The 18,458-nt window shown below is 36.6% G+C and overlaps 1 protein-coding gene across 4 annotated transcripts in view; it reads right to left on the bottom strand.

The window, feature by feature from the left end:
• Nucleotides 1–18,458, bottom strand: part of LOC129771077 (5-hydroxytryptamine receptor 2B-like) — a 396,880-nt gene that overhangs the window by 201,028 nt on the left and 177,394 nt on the right. For 3 of the 4 annotated variants that reach the window (XM_055774387.1, XM_055774389.1, XM_055774388.1), the window contains one exon: nucleotides 7,875–7,903. The exons of the other annotated variant lie outside the window; for it this stretch is intronic. The gene's annotated coding sequence lies outside the window, so the exon portion shown is untranslated. The remainder of the gene's footprint in view (nucleotides 1–7,874; nucleotides 7,904–18,458) is intronic. 4 annotated transcript variants of the gene reach the window in all.

Genomic DNA, 18,458 nt, shown 5'->3' with positions numbered 1-18,458 from the left:
CAATCGGAAATCGGAACGAAATTGGGAGCCAATCGACCCCATTGGCTCGGTACCACTGAATCGCCTCTCGAATCTGGCCTGACTTCCGGTGATCTTTGTGAGCCTTGATAAATGAAAGGGGACATTCCTGCAGCCGCTGTTCTCTACACATTTTTAATTAAATTGTCTCGTATGTGACGAGAATCATGGTTTTTGACGTAGAACTACGTCTTACATTAAGGGTGCCAAATCAGAAAACAGGTCACGTTTTTATGAAATAAAGTTAACGTTAATAACTATTTTGGCTGCGAACGGATTTTAACGATTTGCATAACAATCGAATCGTAAATTTTCTAAGATTTGTTAGATATGCTATACATTACAATCCCATAGTCTGTATATGATTTTAATTGATGAAAATTGGAAGCATTCCCATTTCTCCATACATTTGTTCTCTCCACTTGTGTTCTTTCCCGAACAGAGCAACTTATGAAGCTAAAATAGAAACAACGAAGGGTGATAGCTGTTGCTAGCGTGTAAGTATTGCATCTCCTCTGAGGTAAATTCTCAGAATTTTTTTGTGCCCGAAACAACAAAGGTCGCTTATTCGGCTCGTTTTGTGTTTTATGTTTCCCCTCGAGCTGTCAACGCTAGCGAATATTTCAATTGAAGTGCATCTGGCATTTGCAAAAAAAAGAAGAGTGCAAAGTCGAGAAACGATTTTTCATAAACGGTCATTCTCGCGATGTTTCATTTCTATCACTGCAACTGTGTGCATCTGTTAGACGCGTGTTTGATGCTTGTTGAATGGCGATGCACGGAAGATGCATCTCGTTGAATACCAGTGCAATGCGTGCATTGATATAAAGAAACAAATTACGACATATAAGCAATTAGTGTATTGTTCTCGCAAAGGCAAGAAGGAATCGTTGCTTCTCGAAATTCTACAATACCACGCAAGCCATTAAACCTTTTCAGGGTCCCCGGAACTTTTTACTAAAGAGTTATATATGATATTTCGACGTATTCGCAAATAATATCCGAAATGATAAACTAACAAATTTCAAGAGAAAAAAAGATTGCGTAGTCCTACGTCCTAAGCGGTCGTGTCTCGGATATAACCCCTCGATTTTTTTAAGTAGGATGACGACTTTCGGGAACATGTTGGGGTACAAGTTGAAAATCGAAAATCGAGCATATCGTGAAAATTGTTCAATTTCAAACGCTTATTGCTCAGTTATTTCATGACGGATTGTTGAAATTTTTGAGTCAATCGATTTCGGCACTCCATAACAATTTTTTATATTGAATAAAATAACATATGTCATGAAAATTACTATCGAACAATTGAAAAATTTCAACCCCTATCCTAACGGAAGTATCCACTTCTAATTGGTCGAAATTGACCACACATACGGCGGGTCCCTAACAGAGACATCAAAACCAAGAAGAATCGGCATTGCAAATGCATGAAAGTAGGGGGAGCTTTTGTTTCCATCGAAATGTGTTCCCTAGCAGAGACATCAAAACCAAGGTGCCCGAGGGAAATAGGCATTGTAAATATATGTAAGTCGGGGGCATTTTATATTGCAAGTAAGGTGAGTGACACGATTAATTCTAGCAAATAAAATTTAAATTTGGAACTTTAATGTAGGTTGCTTCGTGAAATTTCATATCAATGATGATGGTGTATTGTGAAAAATTTAGCACAAGTGTAAGTGTAAAATTGTATATGGTAGCAGTTGTTTTGAAAATGACTTGATATATGGAACGATTTATTTCAATTTTCATAAATAAAAACCAAGGTGTGTTCCCGCTCGGGAACGGGTCGTTCGGTTTAAGCTGTCTGTTTTTTTTTGTGTTCATTTTCACCCAAGGAAAGTTCATACGACGAGAAAAATTGGAAAATTGAGGAAATATAAGAAAAAGTGATTGGTCATATGCTCTACATATAGTATTAGGTATTGTTAGTCCAGTTAAAATTCGCATTGGGTTGAATAAACACTCAGAAAGTAAAAATTATAAAACAAAATTACCTTTTGCATTTCAAATATGTTTTCTCTATATTAAAGTAATATGCTTCTACTGATGAGAAAATTAATAATTGTGTTCAGTATTGGTAATTATCTTATATTACATTGATGAGTTTGTTTTCTTTTTTTCATCCATCATAACACAGGAGGCATCTCGTGTAGGTTCACAGAGAGCGGTTTTCATCATATCTCATTCCACTTCGGTATCTTCTATCTGATACGCACCATCCAACGACTGTTTACCATCCTTGTGTCATCATCACTCGGTAAACACTGGTGGAGTGAACAAACAATACCTAACAACCAAACAAAACGGTCCTTTCCATGGCCACCAAATCATTATCAAAGAGTGAAATCCTTCAAACATATCCAAAATCAACAGATAACCTAACGGAATCACACGTCAACTATGCGGTCGTGTCTCAGACACAACCCTTCTGTGATTTTTTTTATCCCATTTGTTTGTTTCAGGCTCATTAGCATATTAACAGTAACAGAGCCGAATTTTAATCGTGTACATGTCACATGGTTATCATATCTATAATTAGCACATTACACAGTTGCCATTACACAATAGCCATTTAGGCGTAAGAGTATTCCTTCTGTTCTTCAATTGTTCAGTTAGACCACCGGACAGCGAAGACAGTTGATATGATCATATGATGATATCATATTTATAGAACAGCAGCCCGATGTTTCTTGCAGAGCAGAGCAGTTGTATGGATGAATCGATCTTATTTCGACCGTGAATCGATCTCCATCGCTGGTGATTGTTACGTGGACGTAGTTATTCTGTAACGACACAAAGATGGTCAACGAGGGCCCTGAGTCTTGGAAGAATCTTGGTTTTCTTGTCCGCAGCTGTAAATCTTCAGCCAAATTTATCAGCGAAAACGAAGTCAAATTGGTTGTGATCCAAAATCTAAAATCCATCTTAACGTACGTTCCGTCATTTTTCATTACAGGCACGGAAATTATGATAACTTTCTAGCATACGGCTTCTCCGGATGGTACTTTGATTAGAGTGGTTTTTTTTTTGCGAAATCGTAATCTGAGAGTCCAGTTCGCCTCAATTCTTCTTAATACTCAACCTTCAACCTCAGCTTCCGATCGTAAGTTCCATCACGACGCGTTTTCTGATCCGTCCAAAAAACAGTTGTTCGTTTACGGAAACGTTTCAGTACACGGTCGAGTTAGTTATTTTCCGCGATTTCGCGATTTTAGTACCTGATCATGACGGATTTTAAATGTGGGTATCCATAATGAAATTTCTTCCTTCGGCTTCCATCATGCACAACTTTTTCTGAACAAAACAACGTGAAATTTTTACCGTCGAAAAATTCAGGTTTTCCAAACAATTTGCTGTCAAATATTTTAGATACGCCTACTACGACCGCTGCTATAAAATGAACAGGGATTCTAACTGAATCAAACCTCAATCCCCTTATAATTAATTACCTCTGATACCTACATTAATATTTAGCCGATATAATGGTTCTTAGATTTTCATGGAAAGTGGTACTTTTGTTCCTTTACGTAAAATATTAGACATTTTTTTTAAATTTATTTTTTCGTTAGGATGACCATTTCGATTTTAGGGTCCGACAAATCAGTTTTCCCATTTATTCCAAAAATGGCTCATGATCGATATATCAAATTGTCTTTTTCCAAAAGCAATACTACACTTGCAATAAATCAGAATTTGTTTTTTGAAATTATTTTTTTGTATTTACTTTTTTATAGTTTACATGGTTTTGGGATCAAGGGTGCTATATCTTTTAATACTTTTTCTTGAAAGCTGAGGATTTTGAGAAATGATTTGTTTGTCTTTCGTTTTTGAGGTATAATTTTTCAAAATTAACCGATGGATCATTTTTTCCATTTTTTCCAAAAATGATTTTTTTCGAAAATCCATTTCTTTTGAACTACTGGACCGATTCAGATAATCGACGTATTAAATCGAAGTCAATGAGCTAGTCCTTCTGGAAATATTACATTTGCAAAAAAAAAATAATTCTTCGCATAGATCTAGTCTAGTTGCATATAAATATTGAAGAAAGACTAAAAACATGTTAACTTTGAAAAATCAGAACTCAAAAACGAAAAAAAAACACATGTCAGATTTTTTGATATGTTATGTAAAAAATACTCAGTTTTAAAAAAAAAAATATTTAAAAAATTGGCGACCTTGGTCCGAGACCATGTGAACCATAAAAAACAAATACAATCAATAACTAAAAACATCTTCTACTTCTATGTGAGTGCGATATTTTTCCAAAAAAAGTTAAAAAAAAAAATTTCCAAAAAAAGTTAACAATTAAAAAAGATAATTGGCTTCACTTTGATGTATAGATCATCTGAATCGGTCCGGTAGCTCAAAAGTTATGAATTTCTAAAAATAGTCCTTTTTTGAAAAGAATGGGGAAAAAACTAACTTTTCGGACTAAACCAAAAAACGAAATGGTCACCCTAACGAAAAACTAAAAAAAACGGGTCTAATATTTTGCGATAAGTAACAAAACTACCACTTTTTTCACGAAATTCTGAGAACCACTACAGGGAAACTTCGATAAAACCTACCCTCGTTATAACGTTCACATTTTCAAAGGACGAACCCGGACCATCTCAGATTGCAGTGAAAGGTTGTGGATGTAAAGACATTGGTCATTCGAGCAACTTTGCATACTTGAAATCTCCAAAAATGAATTAGACCACTTTTTAGAAAGGACCAAAGTTTCTCCTACAAAATTTTGGTCAAAGAATGGAATGTAGCAAATTGTTGTAATTTTCCTGTAAAATATATATACATGAGAATACACCGAAAAAAAAATATTTTAAAAATTGAAATTCATTTTTCTCAAAAACTTTTTTTAGAAAATTTTCATGAAAATTACCAAAATAACAATGCCCTTCTTCTAATGTATGGGAGAACTGTTGATAGTCGTATGGAATATTCAAAGTTTTTGAGGAATACAAATTTTAATTTTCAAATTAGTTTGCTCCCACAAAGACACCAATGCATCGGAAAAAGGGCACTGTTGCAAGGAAATTTTTTTTTTTCAACAAGTAAGCGGTCATTTTATCTATTCTTCCTCAATCAACAGTATGAAAGGACACATCATGAGAAAGGTTGGCTTCATCTTCTAGTGAGATTTTGTCATCATTATTTCCTACCACTACCCAAACAGTATCACAATAAAGTAATATGAGCTATGTTTCTGAGTGGAGCCGATCTGGCGTGGAGGTAACATCCATACTTCTCACGCTCAAGATCACGAGTTCAATTCTCACTCCCGACATTCTTCCAAAATGGAAGGTAAAAGTGACGAACCAGCCAGAAGCGTTGAAAGTCACTATAATACAGAAAAAAAAATGTTTCTGAGTTTTTTATTATGCTTTGATATAACTTACAAATTTGAAAGCGAAATGTACGTTATATCGAGGTTGCCCTGCATATCGCTTTGGCATGGAATTGCTGTATTATAAGACATGAAATTGAGGTTCTTGACTTCCAGTGGAACATTTATCCGCTCTGATAATGATTATGTGGTCATGAGAAGAAATATCATCCAGTGCCAACAGCTCACTAAATTTCTAGACATATCATTTGATGGTAAGTTGTACATAACCAAGAACGGAATCCACCACGCATTGAGTTGACATAATATGTGATTCGGTAAACTTCTTCACTTACAACACTAAAAAAAGGTATTAGATACAATGGAATTCGAACAGTATTCCATTGAATGGAAGTTATTCAAACGTTCGAAGTTCTTCTTGAATGGCAATAACGTTCCCATTGGAACTTTCGTCGGCTATTAACACTGAGTTAAGACTTCTTATGCCAAATAACACGCTTTGAATGTATTCTCAGTGGGAAGCTCTATAATACGCGTGGCCACAGAGTGAGTCGGAAGAAATTCTTTTGATAAAAATCCTCCGACCAGAACGGGAACGGGAACGCTAATTACTAACAATAAAAAATACAATTTTGACGGATCGAACTTCCATTTTTTTTTTGCATTCACTATTGATATATGTTTATCTACTTGAACTTTTTTTGGTAGATCTATACATATAAAAATGGATTTCTGTCTGTCTGTCTGTCTGATTCTTTTGAACTCGGAAACTACTGAACCGATCAACATGAAAATTGGTATGTAGGGGCTTTTGAAGCCGGCGCTCCCCCCTCTCTGAGGGGGGGGGCTCCCATACAGCTGAAACACAAATTTCTACATTACTCGGGAATTATTCAAGCAAATAAAACCAAATTAGGCATATTGAGTTATAAGGGTGCAATAAATGTTTCTATGATGGTTAGACAGTCCTTCCCCCACTCAAAGGGGGGGCTGCCATACAAATTAAACACAAATTTCTGCATTACTCGAGAATTAATCAAGCAAATGAAACCAAATTGGGCATATTGAGGTTTTAGGATGCAATAAATGTTTCTATGATGGTTAGACTCTCCACCCCGCCTCTCTAAGAGGGGACTGCCATTCAAATGAAACACAAATTTCTGAATTACTCTAGAATAAATCAAGCAAACGAAACCAAATATGGCATGTGAAGGTTTTACGGAGCACGTAACGTTTCTATGGTGAATACACTCCTCCTCCCTCTCTAAGGGGGGCTGCCATACAAACGAAACACAAACTTCTGCATAACTCAAGAACTAATCAAGCACAATTTGGGATGTGAGGGGTTTTTTTGTATGAGAAATGTTTCTATAATGGTATGACACCCCTCCCTCCTCTGGAAAGGAGAGGGGATCCCATGAAAATATTACATATATTTCAACAAAAAATATTCCAACCGAACATGACAATTGAAAATTTTCGGAAAACTCTGAAGGAAAAATCTTGAACGAGAATTATGTCTGAAAATAATCTGATATTATAATGATGAGTTTTGTTAGAAATACTAGGAATTTTATAGTAAAAGGTAAATTCAACGGGGTCGATTCTAAGATCAATCAATGAACAGTTCTGCGATTGGACCCATCAACTTGCTCATAGTAAGAAAACGTGGATGTTTGAAGGTATTGAAAACAAAACACAAATTTTGGACGGGACGAAGTTTGCCGGGTCAGCTAGTGATTGAATAAACAGAAGAAAAGGGTAGTAATTTCTTTAATGGTATTTTTGTGTACATTTTTGAACAGAATGCGGTACTGAATTCTACCACGTTATGTCTTTTACCCCGTTTAAAGGATACAAGTACATACAGGAAACGGGTTTTCCAGGGCATCCATTTGATGTATCAAAAGAGAAAAAAATACAGATTTTGAACAATGAAAAACTCAATTTGAATGCAATTACTACACACAATCACAGTCCTATGTCAAGATCCCGTCCGTGCCCCTAGGCTCAGACCCATCAACTTTTTTGGAATCTTCTTCAACATTCTAGTACTCCAGTATTGCATACATTATCAATATACAGAAAAAATCCCCACCGTAAATTAGAAGATAAAACACAAATATGGATTCAACGTTGCCAACCTAACCGAGGTAGACGGATAGAGTAAAAGTTAACAACTCGATTTAGATGAATTTTCCTTGAATCATTAATGTGATGAAAAACTTCATATTGGAATTCCCAAATGTCAACTTTTTGACATTCTATGAATAAATATTCTTCAGGGATCCTTCTAGTAAGTTAATGTAGTTCGCCAATAAGCTAAATAAAATTCGTGTGAATGTTTTGCCCCAATGTACAGAACAAACATTCCAACGTAACTTAGTTCGAACCAAAGCCCTGATCGGTAGGGCCAGCACAATTACATCATGCTCTGCTGATAACCAGTTTGGGAGACGCCAATCCATGTCTAATCAGCAAAACAAATCACATCTTTTCTCACCTATTTCATCTTCTCGGCCCGAGAGGTTCCTGAAAGTAGGAAAAGAGAAAAAAGAAAAAAAGTATATATATTGCGGAACGTGATCAGTGGATTCATAAATTAAATATTTCCTACGGGATCGGAATGCGGCTGAAAAGTTGCTCCGGAAGCGCGGGGAGCTTATCCGGCGGTAGACGGAAGGGAAATATACAATTCTTAGCCCCGCCGGGTCTACGCTGGGCTGGGCTTGCTTATCGCAATGGTAAATAAGAACAGGAAAAAGTCAAACATAACAGTTTCGCTACCCCGGAACCAGTGCGAACCAGTCCTTGGTAGCCGAGGAGCTCGATGGCACTTCAGGGCTCTGAGTGTTCCAACGTTGCGTTAGGCTACTGAACACGGAGAGCTGCTACGGAATCGAATCTTCAGCCTGGATTGGGGTACGGAAACAAGGAGGCGATAAGCAAATATTGAAAGAAAAATAAAATACACACAACAACGGAATCCAAGAAAAGTGTACGGGAGATGGAGAAACGGCGACTGCACGCATGACTACGGGGAGAAAGTTATTCCCAGCGCTGAATGATTTATTATCATCACTTGTGATGTTGATTGAAATATTGATTTGAGTGGTGATAGGGATTAAATCGGGCATCTCAGTAGAATTCTGCTACGGAAGCGTTGGAGCCTTAATCAAGTGTACGAAACAGATTAAAATCGATTAACGCCAAGAAAAGAAGTTAAAGCTTTCCCCGTGGCGCTATTTAGCAAAAATTAACAGCATATGCTGGTCGGAACTAAGATATACAGCCCAAGGTGGCTGTGTTTCATAATAATTATCAATAAATTATGCTAAATGTGATAGCTTTATTAAACAACACCATTCCCTGGCGAATTAATGCCACTCCGCAGTTGCCAACATCAAGATGTTTTGGCCCTGGCGATGGTTGCGATGGTACGGTTTCGTGCTTCCCGACATAAGCCGGCAAGAACGCAGCAGCCAAGCCAAGCGGTACTAGTAAATCACACTAATCTTTCTTATCAGTCAAAACTCAGCTTTACAGCCGCCCAGTCCGGGGCGAAACGCAAGGCAAGACGTCGAGAAGTTAGTCAACGCCTACGGCTCGATTACTCCGATGTTGGCCCGGGATCTCGGCTCAGTTCGGTCACACTCAAGAAGTCGGAAACATTTGCTGATAAGAGCCTGGGCTACAAGCCTCCGAATAAGCTGTTTTGTTGCTCTTTCGAGTTTTCAATTAAGGGGAAGTAATGGAACCACCATCAGGGCTACATACACAATGAGGATGGATAATGATGGCCCCATTACACGGGGCTTGTAGCCGGGAATACTCGAAGTTTATAGAAGTTTCTTCAATGACCTTTAAAATACCTCAAAAGATGGAATAATCCAACCAGAACCATTCACAAACAGACAGGTCCAACGCTTAGCGGTTGGCAAAATTGGAACGATGAAAGGAAATTGTTACAACTTATCAAACGAAATTGGTTCAGTTGTCTCGACTCCTACCTCTAGGTGGTGTGCGAGACAGAAACAAATGAAGGTGGGGTTAATCACTCAAGTTGCAACAGTGCGATTTTGATGGGAAAAAAGCGCAAAAAAAGGCTCGGGTAAAAGGTCCTTTTACGGGACCGAAGAAAAGGGGTTTATTTGAAAGTCAAATAAACCCCTCACGAGGATGATGAAGTTGTTTTATCGATTTGGAAAACTCTCTCCGCGGGGGGAGTGTTTGATGTTCTTGGTTCGGTTTTTCCACGCTCTCTCCCCCTCCCTCATTCTTCTCTTTCCTTGTTTACCTGTAGCATCCTGTAGCATCCGTGACGCCGGGAGGGTTTAAAAGGACGAAAGTGAGCTAATTAAAATCACAATAAAATATTCAAATTAAATTGATTTGGGAGATTGCAGTCGGTTCGGCTGGTAGCCGCGACAGGTGAATAACGTCTGATGAGGGTGTTGCTGATGCCGATGATTACTGCTATTAATTTTCCGCTGAATTAATGAGCTGAAGGGGAACGGTGGGACATCTATCCAATTTGGAATGGATGTCGCATTTACTTAACGATCGCACGATAGTGAACTGAAACGTGAACTTAATGGTACCACAGAATGATAAGTGAGCTGGAATGATAATCAGATCTCCGCTAGATGAATCGTGGAGCAGAGCCTCTAAATTTTAGACCACTTGGGAATAAGACACCATCTGTTGATGATTATGGTGCAACCAATGTTTAAATTTCGTTGTTTGACAGATTTTCGTTCCAGCTAAACAGTTCTTCATTGAGATATTCTTTCATATACAGTAATTCCTACCCTTTAGCTCTAGTAGATTGTACACTTTACATTTATTCGCCGTCATTGTCCTGAACCAGCGAGATTGTATACCGTACACGTCATTCGGCCGCTTGAAAGTAGCAGACTATTCTGCATGATTTCGGTGATTCGAATTTCCAAATAATCAAAAACGACGCCGGCCACGTACTCATAGCAACCATATAAAGGGAAGGAATGTTAGTGCAACATTTGCTCCTAGAGGAGTCGCTACTATAGCGTGGCTTCCATGGATTTGCCGAGTTATTGTCTGCTCTTCACTTTACCCTGGACCAGGCATCCCAAAAGTACTGCATTTTCATAACAGTCGGTATGCAATTGAATCGACAGTCTCTGTGAGCACGCTACACTCGCATACAAGCGACAAAGCATGAATGCATAAAGTAATACTATACAGCAACAGTCGGTGTTTCGTCGAATTCAACTAATTTGTGACTAATTATTAGTGAGCCGGGGAGACTGTTCGTTTCCGATTTTTTCGTGTCTGCTATTCCGTTCGCTCTGTCGTCGTAACAGTCGCTGACGAAGCGATGAATCTCATCGGTTTACCCGGGTTACTGTCACACGTGACTGTCGCCAGAAAAATGTCATGACATTTTTCTGGCGATCGTAATGCTAGCCTGTATCTTATGCGTTTGTGCTTCTTCACCAGTACGCTTTGAGATGTGTATCGGACATATGGCTGTGATCACTAGTTGCGTGCACACATAGGAAGCCGAGTTAATTTCATATCGACTGTAATAAGAATGCTTTACTGTTGGGATGCCTGAATCCAGATACACAAATGATCAACAATTCATATGAGAAAAACACGCACAGCTTAATAATTGTAGGCGAGAGTTTCTTCGATAATATATTGGTGACGTCGGAAATACTCAGTGTTGGGAATGTTTAGATTTATCCTCCAAGTTGGAAACTAATGCAGCGCGAACTCGATTATATACAGTCTCCGATTTCTTTTCACTGTATATAATCGAATCCTGTATATAATCGAGTCAAAAAAATGTTTTTTTTTAAATTTGTTTTTCATGCATATAATTTTTGATTATTGAATGTAAAAGAAGAATTTAATATATTTTCCCAGAATCTCTCAGGAGGTGATAGATGATCATATTTCATGGGAAAAACCCTACGCATATGTTCGAATTTTAACAATGACAGAGTTATAGAACTAAACTGGCTCTACACTAAAAAGTACGCTACGTGAGCCAATTATGTTGCTTTCATTTGAAAGATATTTTTTTTAAATCTTTAAAACATTTTCTTGCTAGTTGTACGTTTTTCTCATAATCCAGTGGACCGATATGGCTGATTTTTTTAGCATGTAAAAATCTTATTATCTGAATTGTTACGTAGCGGTTTTTGAAAATTATGAAAATTGCCAAAATGTCGGCCATTTGATAAAAAAAATTCAACAAAAATCGTAAGGCCGTGGTTATCAGAGAAGTTATCAATGATGATAATCGATCAAAGCAGATAGGTCCTTTTCGTAGGTCACACAAGAATTCATTTTTGCATGCTGAGAAAAAAACTTCTGCTAAATTGGTCCACTAGATTCTGAGATAAACGTACCACCAGCTGAAAAAAATGCACTTAAAGATTCGTACAGCCCTGTTACTCTTGAGATGACCCCATAGTTTTTACTGCAGATTTTCAACGAAATGAAATATCGAAGAATCCTTCCGGTACAACATTGCATAAAAACCATTTTTTCGATTTACCAGAGTTGATTCCCCCATTAAACAGATTCCCGAAAAAATCGCAAATGAAACAAGTATAACGAAAATTTTCGCACGTAGAAGATCTCATGGAAATAAATTTGTACATAAAAAAAGGCAATGTTTTTTTATTAACTTCACACTTTCAAAAATAGCTGAATGTTCAAATCAAAATATCTCTATATGTGGAAAATTCTTCAGATCATGATATAATTATAGTTTTGAATGTCAATGAATCATATAGTTCAAAGCAAGAATCAAACAGGTAAACCTAATTCACCAGGTAAAAGTATACCGTCGTATTCTGAAATACAATCGAGTTAGAATTACCCGAACGGATCGCAATTTTGCATTCTGTAATCCGTTCGACGACTCAAGTTCAATCGAGCTATGCATCCTAGCCACACTCTACCGTATCAAACATGTGTTCTATGTAACAGAGTAATAAAATCTTGCAACATATATATTAATGTTCTGCAGTTCTGTAATTCCGTGAAAAGCATTAAATACATTTGCAAGTCCGTGAATGAGGGCAGTAATGTGGCTGTATTTCAAATTCAGTATATCAATATGAATATGAAACACACTTGCAATACACTTGTTGTTTGTCATATAACAACGAATATATTCACTAAAAATTATCTAAATGGCAGCATAACGTTTACCGGGTCAGCTAGTAATAATGATAATAATACTAAAATGTTACTTTACATTTTTGTTGATAATATTAAGATTACGCGCTAAACATATTTTATTCATAAATAAAATAAAATCTCCTTCATGTCCAAACCTACACTGCTAAGTGCGCAACACTTCCCCCAGCCGCATTCTAATCTGGCCCTACAGTTGCATTCGCGTAACTTTCATTCACACGACTTCCACCCACGACACTTCTCCACGCACCTCTTTCAAAAATACTCTTCTGTTGCTCACACTATTTCCCCCGAAAACTTCTCTACATAGAATAGCCGCGTCATCGACAAATTAAATTTTCCCATATCGGAATATGCTGCAGAATTCGCCAGTTATTAATTGTTATTAATTCTTCGCTGCACAGCAGATTAATCTCTTTAGTTTGCGAAAATGAAATGAAATAAAATGACGTTGTACTGGAAAAATATATACTAAGACACCCGATATCATCAGCACGAGGGAAAAAAACCATCAACGACGGTAGCAACGTATAACTATTGCATTCAGAATCTACAAAAACATCACTAATGAGCAAGCGGATCTGTCGCAGACGAAAGACCAAAATACTCTCACATGGGAATGTATTCGTGTACAGTACACGACAGTAACAATAAATGTCGCATAACATTTCCACTGTGTGACTGTAGTTAAAAATTCAATCGCGTGACTGTCACGGGACAATGGTGGCGACAGTCATGAGATTACTGTCGTGATGCAGTACATTTGGTACCCCTGCCCTGGACAACGCTGCTTATTACTGGCTTTAATATAAAATCTGTTTAAAGTTTTTAATAGAAAGAGCCTGGACGGGTAAGGGAGTAAAAAGTGCCCCTAAACCAAATCACCAGTTGTATGGAAAATATTGTATAGGGTACTAAATGCATCATTTTGGCAGTAGTACCATATATTTGAGTCCTTATATGGTACAACATAGGATCTATGGTGAAAACGCACCTTTTGTTTTTTTTCACGTCATTCTCAATAGCTTTGAGACAAAAATTAGAAACAATACTGAAGGTACATCTTATTAAGGTATATCGATAAATATCTTCAAACAATTTTTTCCTCAAAAAATCTGATAATAAAAAAAAATTGAATACGGGGTACAAAAAAAATTATATATTTTCTGGCATTTCGAAATTTAGAAAAAAAACTTTGAGACCCACTTCTACTCTTATTTTTATTATATTAAATGCGTTCGTATGTATCTTTTTTCTACATGTGGCGTAATTTTTTCCTGAGCATTTTTAAGAGCGAGATACAAACATAATTTTCTTCATCGTCTGCGTTATTATTTTCATTTTCTTGAAATCGATTATTTTATTGTATTCGTGGTTTTCAATTAATATATGTATAAAAATAATATATGTCTCTATGGTGGTTAGACACTCCTCCCCTCTTTCTAAGTTGAGTCGTGGGGGGAGGGGGTGTGGCTATCATACAAATGAAACACTAATTTCTGCATTACTCGAGAATTAAATTAATACAAATGAAACATAAATTTCTACATAACTCGTGAATTAATCAAAAAAATTAAACCTAATTTGACATGTGAAGGTTTTGAGGGGCACGAAACGTTTCTATGATGAATACACTCCTCCCCCCTCTCTAAGGGGGGCTGCCATACTAATGAAATACAAACTTCTGCATAACTCGAGAACTAATCAAGCACAATTTGGGATGTGAGGGTTTTTTGGTGTGAGAAATGTTTCTATGATGGTATGACACCCCTCCCTCCTCTGGAATGGAGAGGGGGTCCCATAAGAATGTTACACATATTTCAACCAAAAATATTCCAATCAAACATGACAATTGAAAATTTTCGGAAAAGTTTGAAGGAAAAAAAGAAAAATTCGGAAAATTAAATTCCTTTATGTTCTACAATTACATAGTGACAAGCGTTGTTAGTTAATTTGATGTTTGCACTAACGAAATATTGTGCTCCCTTGGCCGAGTGGTTAGCGTCATAACTAACATGCCGGGTGTTCGGGTTCGATTCCCGTTCTGGTCGGGGGAATTTTTCGTCAAAGAAATTTCCTCCGACTTGCACTGTGATCACGCGTATTCTAGAGCTTGCCACTCAGAATGCATTCAAGGCGTGTTATTTGGCATAGAAATCTCAACTAAGTACTAATAAAAATGACGCAAGTAATACAGGGTGGGCCATTTAAAGTTGAAGGATTTGTTTTTGCAATAGCAAAGTAAAGAAGTGGAATTTTAAATTTTTTTTTTGAAATTCATTTATTTTGGTCCAAGGAGATTTGTTCTAACTACTTTTTGATTATGATATCTCGTAAATGACCGCCTCTGGCCTTGACCGCAAAATGTGCCCTTTTTTCGGCATTTTCCATCACTTTGCCCAATGTTTCGGCCGATATGGCAGCAATTTCTTGTCGGATATTGTCTTTCAGCGTAGCCAGGGTCCTTGGTTTACCAGTGTATACCTTGGATTTTAAATATCCCCATAAAAAAAAGTTAGGAGGCGTCAAATCAGGTGATCTCGGTGGCCAGTCATAATCGCCGTTTTTCGATATTAATCTTCCGGGGAACATTTCGCGCAATAATTTGGTCGTGGCAGCCGCTGTATGGCATGTAGCGCCGTCCTGTTGGAACCAATAATTGTCCAATTCATTTTCACGAACAAATGGCAATAAAAAATCGGTTATCATTGTCCGATAACGCTCCCCATTCACGGTTACCGTTGCTCCATTTTCGTTTTCAAAGAAGTACGGGCCGATGACTTTATCGGCATAAATGCCACACCACACAGTAACTTTTTGGTCGTAAAGAGGTTGCGTTTCGATGAATTGAGGGTTTTCAGTAGCATAAAACCGACAATTTTGTTTATTCACTCCTCCATTCAAGTTGAAATGCGCCTCTTCAGACATTATGATTTTTTGCCAAAAGCCACAATTGAGAAGTTATTTTGAATGTACAGCTGAACAATTTCAGCGCGTTGTTTAGGTGTGTATTGTTCCATGGTTAAAATTGTACTGAAATGACGCTTCCAACGCGGTATGACATTTGTTAATCTGACATCTCTGTCAAAAGTTATGGGGTTGTCAGATGCTTCCACTTTAAATGGCCCACCCTGTACTACGTTGAGACGGCGAAGTTCCTCTAGGAACGTTAGTGCCATTGAAGAAGAAGAAGAACTAACGAAATATCTTTATCTTCTTCTATCTATACCAATAAAATTGGATTGCCGAACATATTGATAAAAGCAAACCTCGAGTAAGGAATTGTCCGATTTAGGGCTGTCTTTATTCTATCATATTTTCTGTATAAAACATTTATTCCATGTAACGGAGAAACATGTTATTTGCAAGTGGTTGAAAAATCTTGAACGAGAATTGTCTCAGAAAATAATCTGATATTATAATGCTGAATTTTGGTAGAAGTACTAGGAATTTTATAGTAAAAAGTAAATTCAACGGGGTTGATTAGAAAATCAATAAATGAACAGCTCTGCGATTTGACCCATGAAGTTGCGCTTAGTAAAAAACGTGAATGTTTGAAGGTATTGATAACTTTAAACAAATTTTGGGCGGGACGAAGTTTGCCGGGTCAGCTAGTCTCATATATTTCAAGATACGAGAGAATAAATCTTTGTACAACACAATATACCGACAAAATTTAGACATATAAAAACAAATTTTAAATCAATATTAGAGCAGTTCTGGGTCTCTATATTCAAAATAAAAAATTTAAAATAAATAAAGACCAACATTTTTTTATCTTTTTCGCGCAATCCTCTTAAAAATCCAAGAAAAAACTACGCTACATGTGGAAAAACCAAACATACGAACGCATTTAAATAAAAACTTAGAGCAAAAGTGGGTTTCAAAGATTTTTTTTTCATAATTTCGAAATGCCTGAAAATATTTCTTTTTGTACCGCGAAAACCGCTTTAAAAAATTTGAAAAAAATCACACATACCTAAAATAGAAGTAGGAAGAAATTTGACTACAAACTTGAGTAGTACTGAATCTCAAAACAAAAAAAAATAATTTGAACGTAAAATAAAAATGAATTTATAATTTTTTTTAGTTTATATTTATTTGATTTTTTGATGAAAAAATTGTTTGAAAATATTGATCGATGCACCTTAGTAAGATGTACTTTCAGTATTTTTTGACGTGCCAAATCAGAAAACAGGTCACGTTTTTATGAAATAAACTTAACGTTAATAACTATTTTCACAGCGAACGGATTCTGATGATTTGCGGACCAATCGAATTGGAAATCCTCTAAGATTTGTTTGATATGCTATTTATTACAATTCCCTAATCCCTAAACATTTTAAATTAATGAAAACTGGAATTTCAAAAAAAAAACCTTTCAACATTAAAGTGAAAATTAAGTGGCTTTTTTAAGTACAGTGGGTTAAAAATACAATAATGAATTTTTGGGATAAAATTAATAATTACAAATTGAAAAACAAAAATAACCTTAAAATTTTCCACTTCGCAAATGTTATTTTAATCCACTAACTTAGATGTTCCACTACTATATCCTGTACTAAATTTTCTCACCTTTCAAATGAAAGCAACTGAATCGGCTTACGTAGCGTCGTTTTCAATGTAGAGTCAGCTTGAGGCAACAGAGTCCGAAACAAAGAAAAAGTTCTATAACTCTGTTATCGAACATATGCGTAGAAGGATTTGTTTCACCAAATATGATCGTCTATCAGCTCCTGAGAGAATCTTGAGAAAATATTGTTTTTATATGAGAAAGGTGTGTGTCACTTTAAGGGACTGAATCAAAAATTCAAGTTCATACCATAATTGGGCTACGCCAGTAACATCGGCTGAGTGTATCCTATGGCCTACTAACACATTCATAAGCTCCCGAGACACTTATGAGAGGTTGTAGAGTTCTCTGCATCTGTCTTAAGTAAATGTCGAACTAATATTCCTTCCCTTTCCTTAGCAGTTGCAAGGACGTGGCCAGGACAATTCTTAGCTGTTGCAGGAAACATGCCTTTATCTAAGAGATATTATCAATCATCAGCAACGGATGGGTGCTTAAAGTTAAAAACTACTTAACAGTTCTGAATTCGTACCGCCTACGATATTGTGCAACTTGCTCAATGCTTATTCTAATGATAATGCTAAAAAGCAAGTAGTCATTAATTCGACTAGAAAGTAGACACTAGGGTGCCAATGAATGTATCACCCAAGGGAGGAGGAAATCGGGGTTTTCGAAAAAAATGTTTGATGTCAAGTGTCTTGAAATTGCATGAAACATCGAGATCTGGTGTCATCTCGAAAAAAAATGTTTTGTCAAAAATCGACACTCTGTGACTTAGTTTTTTCACGGAATACGAAACGAAAAGTATGGTTTTGGGTGCCAAAAGAAATAGTTAATTCGATTTTTCATTAGGAACTTGCTACGAAATGTTGATTTGCGCGATAATATACCCTATGCAAAATATTAGCTCATTCGGACTTCATTTACCGGTGTCGCAGACGTTAAAATTTTAGTTTTTTAAAAACCGAAAAATCACCGGAAATCGGGGTTCTTAAAAAAAATTGTTGGTGTGAAATGTCTTAAATTGCATGACAGTCCCAGAGTGCCGAATTTTGACAAAAAAAATTCAAGATGACACTAGATCTTGACGTTTCATGCAATTTTAAGACATTTAGCATATATATTTTTTTTTCGAAAACTCTGATTTTCTTTACTCCTCCCATGGGTGATTTTTCGATTTTCAAAAGACTCAAACTTTGACCGCTTTGCGCCACTCTCCGGTTAGTCCGACTGAGCTGAAATTTGATATTGGGTTGTTTTTCTAGGTGGTAACAGTTTTTATGGGGTAATTTTTTGAAATTCGAGATGACCATT

This window comes from Toxorhynchites rutilus, chromosome 2, assembly GCF_029784135.1.
Source record: "Toxorhynchites rutilus septentrionalis strain SRP chromosome 2, ASM2978413v1, whole genome shotgun sequence".
Lineage (NCBI taxonomy): Eukaryota > Metazoa > Arthropoda > Insecta > Diptera > Culicidae > Toxorhynchites > Toxorhynchites rutilus.
Note: the sequence above shows the minus strand (reverse complement) of the source record. Positions and strands in the feature narration are given on the sequence as shown.